This window comes from Ovis aries, chromosome 12 (assembly GCF_016772045.2).
Source record: "Ovis aries strain OAR_USU_Benz2616 breed Rambouillet chromosome 12, ARS-UI_Ramb_v3.0, whole genome shotgun sequence".
Classification (NCBI taxonomy): Eukaryota; Metazoa; Chordata; class Mammalia; order Artiodactyla; family Bovidae; genus Ovis; species Ovis aries.
This window is the reverse complement of record NC_056065.1, coordinates 45,322,989-45,341,562: the sequence shown is the minus strand read 5'-3', so window position 1 is coordinate 45,341,562 and position 18,574 is coordinate 45,322,989. Positions and strand designations below refer to the sequence as shown.

Below are 18,574 nucleotides of genomic sequence, written 5' to 3'. Positions count from 1 at the left end.
CCAGCTTCATTCGGTGCAAATGCCTCCCTGACTGGGACCTTGCCCTCCATCCCCGCCTTACTGTGTCCTGGTCCCTGTTGTCTGTTTGCTATTAACAGGACACTTGATTTTAGTTGGACAGCAGCAAGCAATATTTCCAGAACAAATAAAGCTGCATGGACATTTGCTCTAGGCGTTTTACATTTCAACTTGAATATGTTTATTTCAGCCTTGCTGTTTGAATAGCATCTCCGTGGGGATGTCTGGGATGTGTAAATTTCCTGCTCACATGCCAGTAGTTGAAGTGATGAGAACCAGGCAGGCTGGGGAGGGTCCTGAGGGGCCACTACGCACCCACAAATGGGCAGTGGGAGAAGCTGCCACAGAAGGAGATGCAACAGGCCCAGGGATACGGGCAGGTGAGGCTGCACCAGCCCCTGGGAGATCCCCCCTCCCCAGGTGCTTGGCCGGGCTATAACCTGGACGTCTGATGCCATACTCACTCCTCCTGTGGGGTTGGCACTCTCAAGGCAACTTTGGGGTGTCCTCTCTACCCCTTCTGCTCCCCTGAAAGCTCAGCTCAGGCTCCACCCTGCCAGCCACTCCATCCACGTCCTGCCTCCTGGCTCCAAGTGCTTCTGACGGCCTGATTGGAAACCCAAGGCTCAGCTGGTGGTTCTGTACCATCCTGTGCACTTTGAGCATCTTTCCATGTGCCCAAGGGGTACATATGACTCCAGGCACCCCTGGCATCACACCACACCTCCCTCTTTACTGTGAGGAAAGGAAACAATTTATGGACTACGGACTAGGAACATGTATACACTTCTATTCAGTTGTGTCTGACCCTTTGAGACCAGCTCCTCTGTCCATGGATTTCCAAGACAAGAATACTGGAATGAGTTTCCATTTCCTCCTTCAAGGGATCTTCCCAACCCAGGGATCCAACCTGCATCTCCTGCATTGACAGGTGGTTTCTTTACCACTGAGCCACCTGGGAATCCCCAGATTAGGAACAGTTGACGTAAAAACTACTAGTGATCAGGCCTATTCACTGTTCTGTTTATCTTTTTGGTTCTCAGGAAAGGGAAAGAAGAGAAAGAAAAATTGATTTCTCATTTTTCTTTTTCACTGCCACATTATCTTGCTACCATTTGGTTCCCAGTCTCCTTTTGCTGATGTGTGGCCTCCCAGGTAGTGCTGGTGGTAAAGAATCCTCTTGCCAATGCAGGAGACTCAGGAGACACAAGTTTGATCCCTGGGTTGGGAAGATCCACTGGAGAAAGAGATGGCAACCCACTGCAGCATTCTTGCCAGGAAAATCCCATGGACATAGGAGCCTGATGGGCTATAGTCCATGGGGTTGCAAAGAGTTGGACACAACTGAGCGTGCGCAAGTGGGCGCGTGTACACTCCTTTGCTGACATCTCCTGAATGTCCAGGTCCCTGGGGACCCTGCCCTTGTCCTCCTCCCTTCCTTCTCCAGGTCTCTATATTCTAACCCTGGGGAATCTCTCAGGCTCTCGTGACCGACCCCCACCCCCACCCCCTCACTGAACACCCTCAGACCAGAGCCTCTTAATTCCCAGCCCTCAGCCCGCAGCTATCAACACCACCAGGACTGATTTCTTTTTCTTACATAGTGACAGCAACATCACCATCCTCACAGTCCTGAACCAGGAGACATCATTCTCCCCACCCTCACGTTCCAAGTCCAATCCTTATGAAGAATCCCGACTTCTCCTCTCCCAGCTGGTCAGGTTCTGCAAAAGCCAGGCCCGGTCTCTGGGCTCCACGACTACAGCGCCCCCTGCCAGCAAGCTGGGCCCCAGCACCCTGAACCCTGTCACTGTCACGCCCTCCCAGCCTGGCGGGTAGGGGACTGCGCTCGGACTTCTCAAGGTCTCCCGCGCTCCTCTGCTCATCTTCAAGCTAGGAAGCAGCGTCCTTCACCCAAGCACACACATAGAAAGCTGCAAAATAGATTTTTAAATGTGCATGTTCTAGAAATGAGAGTGGGAGATTGGACACAGATGGGTAGGAGGTTATGACGGAAAAGAATTTTGCTTAATCTTGGGATGAAAAATACCCTGATCCTGGCAGAGTCCAGTCAGAAGGAATTTCCAGCAAGATCCGTCTTCCTGCCACCTTCTCTTCAGCACAATTGATCTTTGCTTTTATTGTTTCTCCTCCCTCCTCCTCACTTGGCTTTTTGGCAGATAATGCTTGGAAAGCCCTTTTCTGTTGTTGGAACCGTTTATGAAGGCTGCCCTCAGAATCCTCATGGTCTCCCCTCCCAGGGCTGCCTCCTCCGTCCCGGGGGACACGTGTCTGTCTTTGCTTGTGATGTGGGACCTTGGAGGGTTCAGCTCCCAGCCCCACCACTAATCTGGGGCAGGTTGCCACTGGAAAGAGCAAGTTTTTCATCTGGGAAACAGGGACACAGTCCCTTCCCCATAAGGTCCTTGTGACAGTTCAGTGGGATGACACACAGGAGACGTTTAGCTCTAGCAGGTGTGGGGTGTCACGTTGCTCTGTGGTCATCGTTGTTAGGTGAACAGAACTCTCATGTCACAAAATTCAAATGTCCCTGTCATCAGGTGGGAAGGCTTTAACATCCTCTCTCTGGACTTCCCTGGTTGTCCAGTGGTTAAGACGCTGCTCTTCCACTGCAAGGGGCACAGGTTCGATCCCTGGTTGGGGAACTAAAATCTCGTACGCTGTGCAATGTAGCCAAAACATAAAAAATTTAAAAACAAACAAAAACACCCTCTCTCTTCTTGGAGGGAACGTCCTGGGAGGGATGGTCCTGGGAAGCTGGAAGCGGAGGTGGCCCAGCCTTCGTTGGAGACACCGTCCTGGGGCCCTGGTGCACGTCCTGGCCTCGGACTTCCCATTCCAGGGTGCTTGGCCACCAACCTACCTCTCTGGCCTCCATGGCCTGGGGACAGCACCTGGCTCCCGCTGAGGATGCACCTGCTGGTTATGTTCTTCCGGTCACAGCTGGGAGTTCAGCAGAGCGTTTGTTGCTTCCAGTTGGCAGTTCCCCTTTCCTGCCTAGAGAAGCCAGGCCCTTGGCTGAGCCAGATGCCCAAAGCATGGCTGGAGGGCCTTGGACCCCTGCACCCACTCTTTTCTGGTTGGGCAGTGTGCCCTGGACCCGCACTTTTCTCTCTGCCTCGGCCTGCATGTGTGGCCAGGGTGGGGCCGGCGCCAGGCCCAGAGCTTCCCAGCACTGTACAGGTGCTCCATGAGTGAAAGGAGGTGGGGCAGACCAAATGAAGGACAGGAGGGTCAGGACTCTGTGGAGCTGCTCAGCCCGTGTTGCACACTTTGGCCTATTGGGGCTTCCTTGGCATCTACTCTAGTATGAGATGGTTCTTCAGTCTCCTGAAGGAGGAGCTCTCCCCAAGCCTCTTCTCCCCGGCCTGTGGCTCCTGGTTCCATCCTTTTCAGCCTGTCTCTTTGGGGTCACTTCCTTTGCTTCTGATCTCTGCCTGGATTCCCTCCTGCAGTGCCTGCTGGTTCTCTTTGGGTCCCAGAGGGCTCAGGTATCCAGACCATTGCTGTCAGCATATCTAACATGTTCCCTTGGCACCTCTTATAAGCAGCCAGCTCTTTGACCAGAGTGGGGAGAAAGCCAGAGAGGAGTGGCTCCCGGGTACCACCTGTCCCAGGCTGAGCAGGAAGGTTAGGTGTGTGGCTCCACCTGAGTGCCTCTGGCTGAGCACCACCGCAGCTTCTCTGCCAATTTGCCCTGGACAAGGCTCCAGTGAGACATGTGTGGGCAATTGGTGGGTGGGTAATAAATTTTACTTAGCATGTGGGGGGTGGTGGTGGGGCCACGGTGAGAGCCAGGATGGGAAGACCTATTCTCCAGGTGGTGACAGAACCCCCTCACAGTGGTCCAGACAGGAAAGTATGGAATCTAAACACTGGGGAGGGGTTGAGACCAAGGGAAGAGGGGATGCAGGTAGGAGAAACTTGGGGACGTCTCAAGCCTTGGAGAAGACAGGATGCTCAGTCCAGATGGGAGGAGTCAGGGCGGGGTCAGTCGAGGTCAGTCAAGGGGATCCACATCAGCAGGGGTCTTGCTTTCCAAGTCCAGGGAACTAATTTAGCACACAGGCACTGTTGATCGTCCACTGTTTCAGCATGTGCGTAACTTTTGTAGACCTACCTACTGCCTGGCCTGCAGCCCTGAATTAGGGACTCACTCACCTTCACCTGCCTCTTACCTGTGGTGCAGCTCTGGCAGAGCCAAAAGTCTGAGGATAGTACAGTGCTGGTCCCTTCCCACCCCTCCCCCATGCACTGAGGACTCTGCAGGTGGGCAGCCTAGCCCCACGTTCCACACCAGCTTCCTTCTGGCATTCCACCTGCATCCACGTGGTGGGTGTCACTCCTTGTGTGGCCATGGCCACACACACCATGGCTGTCCATGGAGCCAGCAGCAGGAGCAGGTACCAGCTTTGGGAAGCAGACAGACTGAGGCTCTGAGAATGACGCTGCTGCTCACCAGCCTTGGGACACTGCAGATGACTTCTGTTCTCTGGGCCTCAGTTCCCCTCTGTATAAAATGGAAGTGATAATAATGCCTGTGCCACTGATTACTCTCTAGACATTATTTTAATGTGCTTCCAAGTTCTGTTTTAATCAGGCACCATAGGTCATGCAGACACAGAAATGACTGTGGTAGAGAAGCTTGTACTCCTGGGCACCTAGAATCGGGATGCAGTGTAGGTCCATATGGGGAAGCACCAGGGCTGGTCAGAAGATGGAACAGGAGGAAACTGTGGACAAGAGCCTTTATTATGGTTTCCACTGGAAGGCATCAGTGAGGCAGTGTAAGCAGGTTTAGGATTGGCCAGTATGAGTAATTTCAGTGGACTCTGGGTGGAGGACTGTCCAAGCTGTCTGGTGCTGACCCTGGGATGATTAAGGCAAAGGAGTATTGCTTCCTGGAGCGAGAGAGAGGAAGTGGTTCTCAGGATGGGCCCTGGACTGGTTGGTTTGCATATGAAAGGCACACTCCTCTGCTAGACAAGAATTAACTAGACCTGGAGGGGCAAGTCCCTCCCATGTTAGGTCATTAGGGACCCAGGTGCCAGAGCCTCAAGAATACAGAATATGCAAAAGCATAGTTAACATAGACACCCACCCATGACAAGTTCCTGGCAGGGGCACCACCCTGGTACTGGTGAACACTCAGTACCAAAGAAGGAATGAGGGATGACTGTAAACCAACCTCCACCCCCACCACCAAGTTTATAAAGAAAAAGAGCAAATCTTCCTCACAAGATCCTGTTAGGAATGAGTAGCCTGCAGCCTGGCGGCGTCATATACTGCAGTCAAGAACCTCTGTCTGGGCTGGGTCTGGGTCAGACATCTCAACACTGCCTGGGCTGCCAGGATGGAGTGGCCATTCCTCTCAAGATGGTCACTTCTGGGCTCCCCCATGGGAAGGAGCTGGGTGGCATGTCCAGCTGGTTCCCTGGTGCTGAGGATAGTTTCCTGCATTCAAGTATCTAGATGTTTCATGGAACCTTTTACTCAGAGCACATAGGCACACCTTTAGCTCATCCTTGGCAGTCCCTAAGTTATTTTATTATACCCTTTATACAGATAAGGAAACTGCTGCTCAGAAAGACCCCTGCCCCAAGTCACATGGCCTGGAAATTCTTGGTCTCCTGCATATCTCAAGAAGATACAATAAACCACCACCACCCCCCTGCCCTTTTGTTTAGTCCTGAGAGCTTTAGTACACGCATGGAGCCTTGTCATCACCACCACAATCAAGACATAGAGCTTTGGGACTTCCCTGATGGTCCAGTGGTTAAGAATCTGCCTTTCAAAGCAGAGGACATGAGTTCAATCCCTGGTCAGGGAATTAAGATCCCACAAAGGCCTGCAAGCTACAACTACTGAGCCCACAGGCTTCAGAGCACACCACAACTCCAGAGAAGTTGGGCTGAAGAAGGTGGGCTTCCAGAGAAGCCAAAGTGTATCAACTAAGACCCTACATAGCCAAAATAAAATATATTTTTTAAAACAGAAATTACAAAACCCTGATTTTGTACAAAAAAGGCAGTTAAGAATCTGGGGATTTAAAAAAAAGAAATAGAACCTTTTCATCACCTCAGGAAATGTCCCTGAGTCTCAAGCCCTCCCCACATCCCAATCCCTGAAATATTTAAAGTCCCCATAGCATTGCCTCTTCCAGAGCCCCTTATGAAGGAACCATAAGGAACGTAGCCTTCTGAGTGTGGCTTCTTCCACTGAACATAATGATTGTGAGTCTCATACACGTGGTTGCATATATCAACAGTTGATTCCTTTGTATTATAAGCAATAGGTATTCTGTGGTGCAGATACACAGCAGTTCATTAATCCATTTGCCTGTTGAAGGATATCTGAGCGGTTTCTAGTTTGGGGCTATTACAAGTAAGGGGCTATAAGCAGCCATATACAGGTTTTTGTGTAAACATAAGTTTTTATTTCTCTAGGGTAAATTCCTAGGAGTGAAATTGCTGGGTCATCTGGTAAATTTGTTTAACTTTCTAAGAAACAGCCAAACTGTTTCCCCAAAAGATTGCCATTTCACATGTCCATCAGCAGTGTATCAGAGTTCTGGTTTCTCCATATCCTTGCCAGCATTTGGTATTGTCATTTTTTGAGTGATTCTAATAGATATTTGGTAGTTAGTATATGATTGTGATTTTAATTTGTATTTCCCTAATGACCAGTGAAGGGGCTTCCCTGGTGGCTCGGTGGTAAAGAATCTGCCTGCCAGTGCAGGAGATTTGGCTTCTATCCCTGGCTCAGAAAGATATCCTGGAGAAGGAAAAGGTAACCCACTCTGGTATTCTTGCTTGGGAAATCCCATGGACAGAGGAGCCTGGTGGGTTACAGTCCATGGTGGGTTACAGGCTGCAAAAGAGTCGGACACGAAAACAACAACAGTAATTAATGATGTTGAGCATCTTTTCTTGAGCTTATTGGCCATACATATACCTACTTGGCGGAGAAGGCAATGGCACCCCACTCCAGTACTCTTGCCTGGAAAATGCCATGGGCAGAGGAGCCTGGTAGGCTGCAGTCCATGGGGTCGCTAAGAGTTGGACATGACTGAGTGGCTTCAATTTCACTTTTCACTTTCATGCATTGGAGAAAGAAATGACAACCCACTCCAGTGTTCTTGCCTGGAGAATCCCAGGGATGGGGGAGCTTGGTGGGCTGCCATCTATGGGGTTGCATAGAGTCGGACACGACTGAAGCGACTTAGCAGCAGCAGCAGCAGCATACCTACTTGGAGGATGTCTGTTCAAATTATTATTGCCCATTTTTCCATGGGTTGTTTGCTTTCTTATTTTTTCTAACTATTGAGTTTTGAGAGTTCCTTATACTTTCTTTTTTAAAAAGATTTTTAATATAAATTTACTTGTTTTAATTGGAGGCTAATTACTTTACAATATTGTATTGGTTTTGCCATACATCAACATGAATCTGCCACGGGTGTACACATGTTCCCCATCCTGAACCCCCCTCCCACCTCCCTCCCGATACCATCCCTCTGGGTCATCCCAGTGCACCAGCCCTGAGCATCTTGTATCATGCACCAAACCTGGACTGGCAGTTCATTTCACATATGATATTATATATGTTTCAATGCCATTCTCCCAAATCATCCCACCCTCGCCCTCTCCCACAGAGTCCAAAAGACTGTTCTATACATCTATGTCTCTTTTGCTATCTTACATACAGGGTTATCGTTACCATCTTTCTAAATTCCATATATATGCATTAGTATACTGTATTGGTGTTTTTCTTTCTGGCTTACTTCACTCTGTATAATAGGCTCCAGTTTCATCCACCTCATTAGAACTGATTCAAATGTATTCTTTTTAATGGCTGAGTAATATTCCATTGTGTATATGTACCACAGCTTTCTTATCCATTCGTCTGCTGATGGACATCTAGGTTGCTTCCATGTCCTGGCTATTATAAACAGTGCTGTGATGAACATTGGGGTACACGTGTCTCTTTCAATTCTGGTTTCCTCGGTGTGTATGCCCAGAAGTGGGATTGCTGGGTTGTATGGCAGTTCTATTTCCAGTTTTTTAAGGAATCTCCACATTGTTCTCCATAGTGGCTGTACTAGTTTGCATTCCCACCAACAGTGTAAGAGGGTTCCCTTTTCTCCACACCCTCTCCAGCATTTATTGCTTGCAGACTTTTGGATCGCAGCCATTCTGACTGGTGTGAAATGGTACCTCATTGTGGTTTTGATTTGCATTTCTCTAATAATGAGTGATGTTGAGCATCTTTTCATGTGTTTGTTAGCCATCTGTATGTCTTCTTTGGAGAAATGTCTGTTTAGTTCTTTGGCCCATTTTTTGATTGAGTCATTTATTTTTCTGGAATTGAGCTGCAGGAGTTGCTTGTATATTTTTGAGATTAATTCTTTGTCAGTTGCTTCATTTGCTATCATTTTCTCCACTCTGAAGGCTGTCTTTTCACCTTGCTTATAGTTTCCTTTGTTGTGCAGAAGCCTTTAATTTTAATTAGGTCCTATTTGTTTATTTTTGCTTTTATTTCCAATATTCTAGGAGGTGGGTCATAGAGGATCCTGCTGTGATTTATGTCGGAGAGTGTTTTGCCTATGTTCTCCTGTAGTAGTTTTATAGTTTCTGGTCTTACATTTGGATCTTTAATCCATTTTTAGTTTATTTTTGTCTATGGTGTTAGAAAGTGTTCTAGTTTCATTCTTTTACAAGTGGTTGACCAGTTTTCCCAGCACCACTTGTTAAAGAGATTGTCTTTACTCCATTGTGTATTCTTGCCTCCTTTGTCAAAGATAAGGTGTCCACAGGTGCATGGATTTATCTCTGGGCTTTCTATTTTGTTCCATTGATCTATATTTCTGTCTTTGTGCCAGTACCATACTGTCTTGACGACTGTGGCTTTGTAGTAGAGCCTGAAGTCAGGCAGGTTAATTCCTCCAGTTCCATTCTTCTTTCTCAAGATTGCTTTGGGTCTTCAAGGTTTTTTGTATTTCCATACAAATTGTGAAATTGTTTCTTCTAGCTCTGTGAAAAATGCCATTGGTAGCTTGATAGGGATTGCATTGAATCTATAGATTGCTTTGGGTAGTATACTCATTTTCACTATATTGATTCTTCTGATCCATGAACATGGTATAATTCTCCATCTATTAATGTCCTCTTTGATTTCTTTCACCAGTGTTTTATAGTTTTCTATATATAGGTCTTTAGTTTCTTTAGGTAGATATATTCCTAAGTATTTTATTCTTTTCATTGCAATGGTGAGTGGAATTGTTTCCTTAATTTCTCTTTCTATTTTCTCACTATTAGTGTATAGGAATGCAAGGGATTTCTGTGTGTTGATTTTATATCCTGAAACTTTACTATATTCATTGATTAGCTCTAGTAATTTTCTGGTGGAGTCTTTAGGGTTTTCTCTGTAGATGATCATGTCATCTGTAAACAGTGAGAGTTTTACTTCTTCTTTTCCGATTTGGATTCCTGTTATTTCCTTTTCTGCTCTGATTGCTGTGGCCAAAACTTCCAGAACTATGTTGAATAGTAGCGGTGAAAGTGGGCACACTTGTCTTGTTCCTGAGTTTAGGGGAAATGCTTTCAATTTTTCACCATTGAGGATAATATTTGCTGTGGGTTTGTCATATATAGCTTTTATTATGTTGAGGTGTATCCCTTCTATTCCTGCTTCCTGGAGAGTTTTTATCATAAATGGATGTTAAATTTTGTCAAAGGCTTTCTCTGCATCTATTGAGATGATCATATGGTTTTTATTTTTCAGTTTGTTAATGTGGTGTATTACATTGATTGATTTGTGGATATTGAAGAATCCTTGCATCCCTGGGATAAAGCCCACTTGGTCATGATGTATGATCTTTTAAATGTGTTGTTGGATTCTGACTGCTAGAATTTTGTTAAGGATTTTTGCATCTATGTTCATCAGTGATATTGGCCTGTAAGTTTCTTTTTTTGTGGCATCTTTGTCAGGTTTGGTTATTAGGGTGATGGTGGCCTCATAGAATGAGTTTGGAAGTTTACCTTCCTCTGCAATTTCTGGAAGAGTTTGAGTAGGATAGGTGTTAGCTCTTCTCTAAATTTTTGCTAGAATTCAGCTGTGAAGCCATCTGGACCTGGGCTTTTGTTTGCTGGAAGATTTCTGATTACAGTTTCAATTTCTGTGCTTGTGATGGGTCTGTTAAGATTTTCTATTTCTTCCTGGTTCAGTTTTAGAAAGTTGTACTTTTCTAAGAATTTGTCCATTTCTTCCAAGTTGTCCATTTTATTGGCATAAATTGCTGATAGTAGTCTCTTATGATCCTTTGTATGCTGTCTGCTGTAATCTCTCCATTTTCATTTTTAATTTCATTGATTTGATTTTTCTCCCTTTGTTTCCTGATGAGTCTGGCTAATGGTTTTTCATTTTATATATCCTCTCAAAGAACCAACTTTTGGCTTTGTTGATTTTTGTTTTGCTATGGTCTCTTTTGTTTCTTTTGCACTTATTTCTGCCCTAATTTTTAAGATTTCTTTCCTTCTACTAACCCTGGGGTTCTTCATTTCTTCCTTTTCTAGTTGCTTTAGGTGTAGAGTTAGGTTATTTCTTTGACTTTTTTTTTGTTTCTTGAGGTATGCCTGTATTGCTATGAACCTTCCCTTTAGTACTGCTTTTACAGTGTCCCACAGGTTTTGGGTTGTTGTGTTTTCATTTTCATTTGTTTCTATGCATATTTTGATTTCTTCTGTGATTTGTTGGTTATTCAGCAGCATGTTGTTCAGCCTCCATATGTTGGAATTTTTAATAGTTTTTCTCCTGTAATTGAGATCTAATCTTACTGCATTGTGGTCAGAAAAGATGCTTGGAATGATTTCAGTTTTTTTGAATTTACCAAGGCTATATTTTTGGCCTAGGATGTGATCTATCCTGGAGAAGGTTCCGTGTGCACTTGAGAAAAAGGTGATACTCATTGTTTTGGGGTGAAATGTCCTATAGATATCAATTAGGTCTAACTGGTTTATTGTATCATGTAAAGTTTGTGTTTCCTTGTTAATTTTCTGTTTAGTTGATCTATCCATAGGTGTGAAGTGTGGTATTAAAGTCTCCCACAGTTATTGTGTTATTGTTAATTTCCCCTTCCGTACTTGTTAGCATTTGTCTTACATATTGTGGTGCTCCTATGTTGGGTGAATATATGTTTATAATTGTTATATCTTCTTCTTGGATTGATCCTTTGATCATTATGTAGTTCCTTCTTTGTCTCTTTTCACAGCCTTTGTTTTAAAGTCTATTTTATCTGATATGAGTATTGCTACTCCTGGTTTCTTTTCGTCTCTATTTGCATGGAATATCTTTTTCCAGCCCTTCAGTTTCAGTCTGTATGTGTCCCTTGTTTTGAGGTGGGTCTCTTGTAGACAACATATATAGGGGTCTTGTTTTTGTATCCATTCAGCCAGTCTTTGTCTTTTGGTTGGGGCATTCAACCCATTTACGTTTAAGGTAATTATTGATAAGTATGATCCCGTTGCCATTTACTTATTGTTTTGGGTTCGAGTTTATACACCCTTTTTGTGTTTCCTGTCTAGAGAAGATCCTTTAGCATTTGTTGGAGAGCTGGTTTGATGGTGCTGAATTCTCTCAGCTTTTGCTTGTCTGTAAAGCTTTTGATTTCTCCTTCATATTTGAATGAGATCCTTGCTGGGTATAGTAATCTGGGCTATAGGTTATTTTCTTTCATCACATTAAGTATGTCCTGCCATCCCCTCCTGGCCTGAAGAGTTTCTATTGAAAGATCAGCTGTTATCCTTATGGGAATCCCCTTGTGTGTTATTTGTTGTTTTTCCCTTGCTGCTTTTAATATTTGTTCTTCCTGTTTGATCTTTATTAATTTGATTAATATGTGTCTTGGGGTATTTCATCTTGGGTTTATCCTGTTTGGGACTCTCTGTGTTTCTTGGACTTGGGTGATTATTTCCTTCCCCATTTTAGGGAAATTTTCAACTATTATCTCCTCAAGTATTTTCTCACGGTCTTTCTTTTTGTCTTCTTCTTCTGGGACTCCTATGATTCAAATGTTGGGGCGTTTAACATTGTCACAGAGGTCTCTGAGATTGTCCTCATTTCTTTTAATTCATTTTTCTTTTTTCCTCCCTGATTCATTTATTTCTACTATTCTATCTTCTACCTCACCAATCCTATCTTCTGCCTCAATTATTCTACTATTTGCTCCCTCCAGAGTGTTTTAGATCTCATTTATTGCATTATTCATTATATATTGACTCTTTTTGTTTCTTTTAGGTTCTTGTTAAACCTTTCTTGCGTCTTCTTCATCCTTGTCTCCAGGCTATTTATCTGTGATTCCATTTTGTTTTCAGGATTTTGGATCATTTTCACTATCATTATTTGGAATTCTTTATCAGGTAGATTCCCTATCTCTTCCTATTTTGTTTGGTTTGGTGGGCATTTTTCCTGTTCCTTTACCTGCTGGGTATTCCTCTGTCTCTTCATCTTGTTTATATTGCTGTGTTTGGGGTGGCCTTTCTGTATTCTGGCATTTTGTGGAGTTCTCTTTATTGCGGAGTTTCCTCACTGTGGGTGGGGTTGTACAGCTGGCTTGTCAAGGTTTCCTGGTTAGGGAAGTTTGTGTCGGTGTTCTGGTGGGTGGAGCTGGATTTCTTCTCTATGGAGTGCAATGAAGTGTCCAGTAATGAGTTATGAGATGTCAGTGGATTTGGAGTGACTTTGGGCAGCCTGTATATTGAAGCTCAGGGCTATGGTCTTGTGTTGATGGAGAATTTGCATGGTATGTATGTCTTGCTCTGAACTTGTTGGCCCTTGGGTGGTGCTTGGTTTCAGTGTAGGTATGGAGGTGTTTGATGAGCTCTTGTCAATTAATGAACCCTGGAGTCAGAAGTTTTCTGGTGTTCTCAGGATTTGGACTTAAGCCTCCTGCTTCTGGTTTTCAGTCTTATTTTTACAGTAGGCTCAAGACTTCTCCATCTGCAGGGCTGCAAAGGAGACACAGATGTAAAGAACAGACCCCTGGACTGAGCTGGAGAGGGCGAGGGTGAGAGTTCCTTATACCTTCTAGCTACAAGTCCTTGATCATATATGTGATTTGCAAATATTTTCTCCTAGTCTGTGTCTTATTTTACTCTTTTAACAATGTCTTTCAAAGAACAGATGTTCATTCTTATTTTTGATGAAGTCAAATTTATCAACTTGTTCTTTTATGAATCATGCTTGTGAAATCTTATTGAAGCTGTCTTTGCCTCACTTGAGATCACAAGAATTTTCTTTGCTTTTACTAGTTTGGGGTTTTATGTCTATGATCTATTTTGCATTAATATTTGTATGCAGTATGAGATATGGGCCAGAGTTTTTAGTTGTTGTTTTTGTTTTTTTGTTTTTTTTGCTTATAGATATCCAGTTTTTCCAGCACCTTTTATTGAAATGATTGTCCTTTCCCCATTGAATTGCCTCTGTACTCTTGTTGAAAATCAATTGACCATATATGGATACTTCTAATTCTGGACTCTACTTATTGATATTTGTACTTTTGCCAATTCCATGCTGTCTTGATTACTGTGGTTTTATAGTAAGTCTTGAAATTAGGTAGTGTGTGTCTTCCAATTTCATTCTTCTTTTTCAAAATTGCTTCAACAATTCCATTTCCTTTGTGTTTCCATAGAAATTTTAGAATCAGTTTGTTGATTTCTCCAAAATGAAAATCCTGCTGGGAACTTGATTGAGATTGCATTGAATCTATAGATTTGTTTGGAAAGAATTAGCATCTTAACACTACTAAAATAGTCAGTAGATGTAGAATTGTAGTCCAATTCATCAGCATGGACTATGTCTCCAATGATTTAGGTCTTTTCTGATTTCTTTCACCAGTTTTTTTTTTTTTTTTTTGTAGTTTTCAGCATATAAATCACATATTTTGCTGGGTATATTTTTGTTGCTATCATAAATGATACTGATTTTTTTTACCCATTTCTAGGTGTGCATTGCCTTCATGTAGAAATGTGATTGATTTCTGGTTGTTGTGTACTGGGGCTGAGTTCAGTTCTTTCTGGCTCCATGCGCAGTGTCCCCACCCCACCCAGACTGTTTCCTTGGCACCAGGAGCAGAGCCTAAAGCTGAGTCCCTTGGTTATCACTCTGACACCTGACTCTGAGTCACCAGCCTCTGGCTGTAGTTCTCCACTCTCTAAAACAAGGATGGAGCCACCTGCTCCCCTGTTGTTCCCACGAGCATTAAAGATGAGGGACTAAGGTGGCAGGGGCCTCAGCTCTTGGGCATGAGTGGTCTCACATGGTTGAGATCAAGTTGTTTTCATGTCTTCCTCTAATCCAGCTGTTATTATTTGCATCTCAGAGGGTGTAGGTGTGTGGGAGTGAATACAGTTGCCTCCAGCCACTCTCTCAGGCAGGCTTAGACCATGGGGGGACTCCTTTGCTTGTGCCCTGCCCCCACGAGGGCACCCTCTCCATCACCTTTCTCTCCTGCCCACCCAGAGACCCTGGGAGCCCTCCCTCCTCACCATCCACCATAGTAGGCGATCACCAACACCTGTCAGCCTCCCAGCAGCAGTTGACCACTGGTGCTCCATCCTCATTGGGATTGGTGATCCATCTTGTACTCCAAACCATAGGCATTAGGACATTGGATTCCTTTCTGAGGTCACAGTCCCATCAGCTGCCCTGGTCAGGGTGGGGGCTCAGCTGTGCCGAGTGATGCCCTGCTTCTCCTGGGGTTCTCAGCTTCCCCTTCCTCTTCTTTCTGTGAGGTTTGAAGTAGGCTTGGGAGGATCTTTCGCTAGACTGGCAGTGAGCATCAATGTGAAGAGCATGGGGAATGAGAATTGGGGGAGTTAGGGTGCTGCTCACGACCTCATTGTTTAAACTGGATAAGAAGTGAAGTCCAGAACCCATCACACCAACCTTGCAAGTGGTCCCATCGGTTGCCCAGTGGCCCCTCACTCAGACGGCACCTTTGCCTGGACCCTGTCAGTAGGAAATGTTCTCAAAGCATCGTCTATCGTGGGAATGAAACCGGCGAACTAGCATCCATTCATGATTCTTTCATTCACAAAATAGTCCCCGGCACAGAGTAAGTGCTTAGAGAATAAATGAATAGGTGAGTGACCACGTGTTTTGTGCCGGGTACTATGCTAGGTATTGGCGATACTAAGATGAATGGTAAGTAGTATTATGCAGAAGCTCATAACCTAGTGAGGGAGGCAGATGCAAAAGTAGCAGTGTGGATAAACCTAATGGTAGAGATCTCTGCAGGTGGTCATAGGGAGGATAGGGGAGAGGAAAGTTCCTCAGGAAGACTTCCTGGAGGAGGTGACACTAGGTCTTTAAGGATGAATGGGAGCTGGTCATGACCCCAAAGCTCTGGTACTACAGTCATCTGGCCAGACCCTTATGCTCCCAGAGGCCTCTGGGTAAGGGTGACAGCTCCTAGTCACAAGCAGATGATGACATAAGGGCAGTGGGGGCAAGGCTCCCTGTCACAGTGTTTAGGTCCAAGCTGTCACCTGGGCTGCAAGTCAGCCTCGATGAGGATGGTGTTTGCTTCTCTGGTTTAGGAAATAAGCTCCAGCTCACAAGCCCATGAGGCTCTTCCTCCCTTCTCCCCATGACCTGGGCACTCTGGGTTCCTCCCCAGCCCTAGGCCGCTCCACCATTGACCCTTCCACCCGGGCCTGTTGCCATCTGCCCTAACCATGGTCAGACCTGCCTCCAGACACTGTGCTGACCAGGCTGCCCCCCCAACAGCCCCAGGGTCCCAGCCTCCCCAGAAGCCCCGGCCACATTCACTGACCTTCCTGCTGCAGCTCTGCCCTGGCTTTTCCAAAGAGGGTCTGGGCAGGATGGACCTGTGGACACCTTCTGGGCCCAGCCAGGCTGTGAGTCACTAACTCTATCCTGTCCTGGCCATCAGCAGGCCCTCCAGGCAGACTTTCAAAAGATGCCTGAACAAAGCAGCATTTCTAACTCTGTAGCAACAAACTTGTCTTCCCATTAAGCCTGGCCTCTCTTGCCAAGTGGTCACAGGGCATGAGAGCTGTGCACCAGACAAGGTTTTTTCCAAGGACTGTGCCCTCCCAGGGCTACTCCTGGCTTGGGGTATCTGAACTCCTGGCTCTCACCTTGTCCCCAGGTCCTCGGGTGAACCCAAGATGGGTTTTCCTGGGATGTCGAGGTAAGGACAGGACTGTGAGCTGTGTACCCACTCAGCCTTGACCCAGGGGCTTCTCACCACCAGCAGTGTCTGAGCCAGACCAGTGGGACAAGCTAAAAATGTCTTCTTGATGTTTTTAATTTAATTTTAAATAATTAATTGTTAATTATTTATTAATATGTTACTTATTAATAAATGATTTATTGTTAAATATTTATTAATAAATGAATTGTTAATTAATTTATTGATAAATTGTGACTCTGTCACAAGTTATCAAAAGTGTAATGGCTTAAAACCACAGATACTTACTATCTCAAAGTTGTGGAAGTCAGATGTCTGATATGGATCTCACTGGGCTAAACTCTCAGTGGGCTAAAGTGTGGACAGGGTGGGAGGCTCCAGAGGAAACTCCTTACCTTTTCCAACTTCTGGAGGTGCCCACAGTCCTTGGCTCATGGCCCCTTCCTCCATCCTCACAGCCACCAGTGTTGTATCTCTCTGACCCTTCTCTCTTCAGAGAGTTTTTTGTTGTTGTTGTTTGTATATTTGTCTGTTGTTTTCAGGTTTGTTTGTTTGTTTGTTTTGTCTTATCACATAGCATGTGCGATCTTATGATCCCCAGCCAGGGTTTGAACCTGGGCCCCCTGCAGTGGAAGCGCAGAGTCCTAACCTCTGGACCACCAGGGACATCCCTCTCTGGTTCTTCTTTTGTAGTCACAGCTCCCTCTCATCTCAGCATGGTAGAGTCTCTGTTTTTAAAGATGCATGAGATTATCTGGGGCTCTCCTGGATGACCTAGGATAACCGTCCCATCTTAGGGACCTTAACTCTGTTCCCACCTGCTGAGGCCCTTCTGCCAGGAAGTGCATAGTCATGGGTTCCAGGGACTAGGATGTGGGCATTTTTAGATGGTCACTGTTCGGCCAGCGCATTCACGTATTCATATGGCTCAAAATTCAAAGTGACGTTTTATAGAAAGGTATGTGTTGCAACCTGTATTGATTTTATTGTATTATTCCAACATTTCTATGCACAGCTGCAAGTATATATGCTTGTGCTCAGTCGCTTTGTCAGAAATGATGCTTTGTGGCCCCATGGACTGTAGCCTGCCAGGCTCTCTGCCCATGGAATTTTCCAGGCAAGAATACTGGAGTAGGTTGCTGTTTCCTACTCCAAGGGATCTTCCCAACCCAGGGATGGAACTTGCGTCTCTTGTGTCTCCTGCATTGGCAGGCGGGTTCATTACCATCAGTGCCACCTGGGAAGCCCGTATATACTTACTTTCCTACTTTCTTACACTTCTTGCCCATTTATATATTCACCATGATGGACCTGTGGTTTATCATTTAATGATGAATCCCAGAAAACGTTTTCCATGGTACATAGAGAATTTCCTTGTTCTTTTTTTCCCCTTTTAATTCTTTCTAATGCAACATAATACTCTAGTGTGTACAGGTACCATAAGTATTATTGTTTCTAATATTTTGCTGTAAGAAACATTATTGCAGGGACTACTTCTCTGCATGTATCATTTTGTACTCTGAATATATCTAAAGAATAAATTCCAGAAACGGGCTTGCTGGGTCAGAGGGTAATGACTCATTTGTAATTTTTCTCTTCAATAATTGCGATTGATCTTGCTCCGTCTTCTATATTTCTGTTCTCACATATTTCTGTCTCCTTTATCTATCTTAGAATGAGCAAGAGAATTACAGTCTTCTGTCATTAGTGTGTTTCTACTTTTCCACTCATCTTCTTTAATTTCCACTTTATTAAGGTTGCTGTTTTTTCAATTTGGTCTCTAACAGTTGTATCTTCACTGGGAATGGCAGCCTTTAACATCATAAAGTGTCTCTTTGGCCTCATTTTTTGCTCATTGACCTGACGCCTACCTTATCTGATGTCGTGGTTTTGACCTGTCTTCATCTCACTTCTCCCCAATACCCCCTGCACTCTGGCCCAGTCTGTGGCTCTACTGGCCCATGGGCACATCCCAGTCTGGTTTCTGACCCCATCCTCAGGTTGCTCCTTCCCCTATTGCCTTTGCTGTGTGGCTGTTACCCTTCTACTTATGCCTCTCCAAAGGGCACCTGCAACACCCCCCATGGCACTCTGAGCAATTCCACGTGGATTTAGAGACTGGCTTCCAACATCCCCTGGCATAGATGACTTTTCTGGTTTCCCCAGAGGATGGTGGGCACCCTGGGGCAGTGACAGCCCTCTGTCTGTTCACCCACGAGGTCGGCCTGCTGCTGGGCATGAAGCTGATGGAGAACAAGAGCTCTCGGACTGGAAGTGCCACAGCACCGTCTGTGTTGTCTGGTTGGGGGACATCTGTGCTGGAGG

At 45.1% G+C, this 18,574-nt stretch overlaps 1 non-coding gene across 1 annotated transcript; it reads right to left on the bottom strand.

Moving 5' to 3' along the window:
• Positions 1 to 16,842: 16,842 nt before the first annotated feature.
• On the bottom strand, positions 16,843 to 16,915 carry TRNAG-UCC (transfer RNA glycine (anticodon UCC)). The gene has a single exon. It is a non-coding gene; the product is annotated as a tRNA-Gly (tRNA).
• Between the last annotated feature and the right edge of the window lie 1,659 nt (positions 16,916 to 18,574).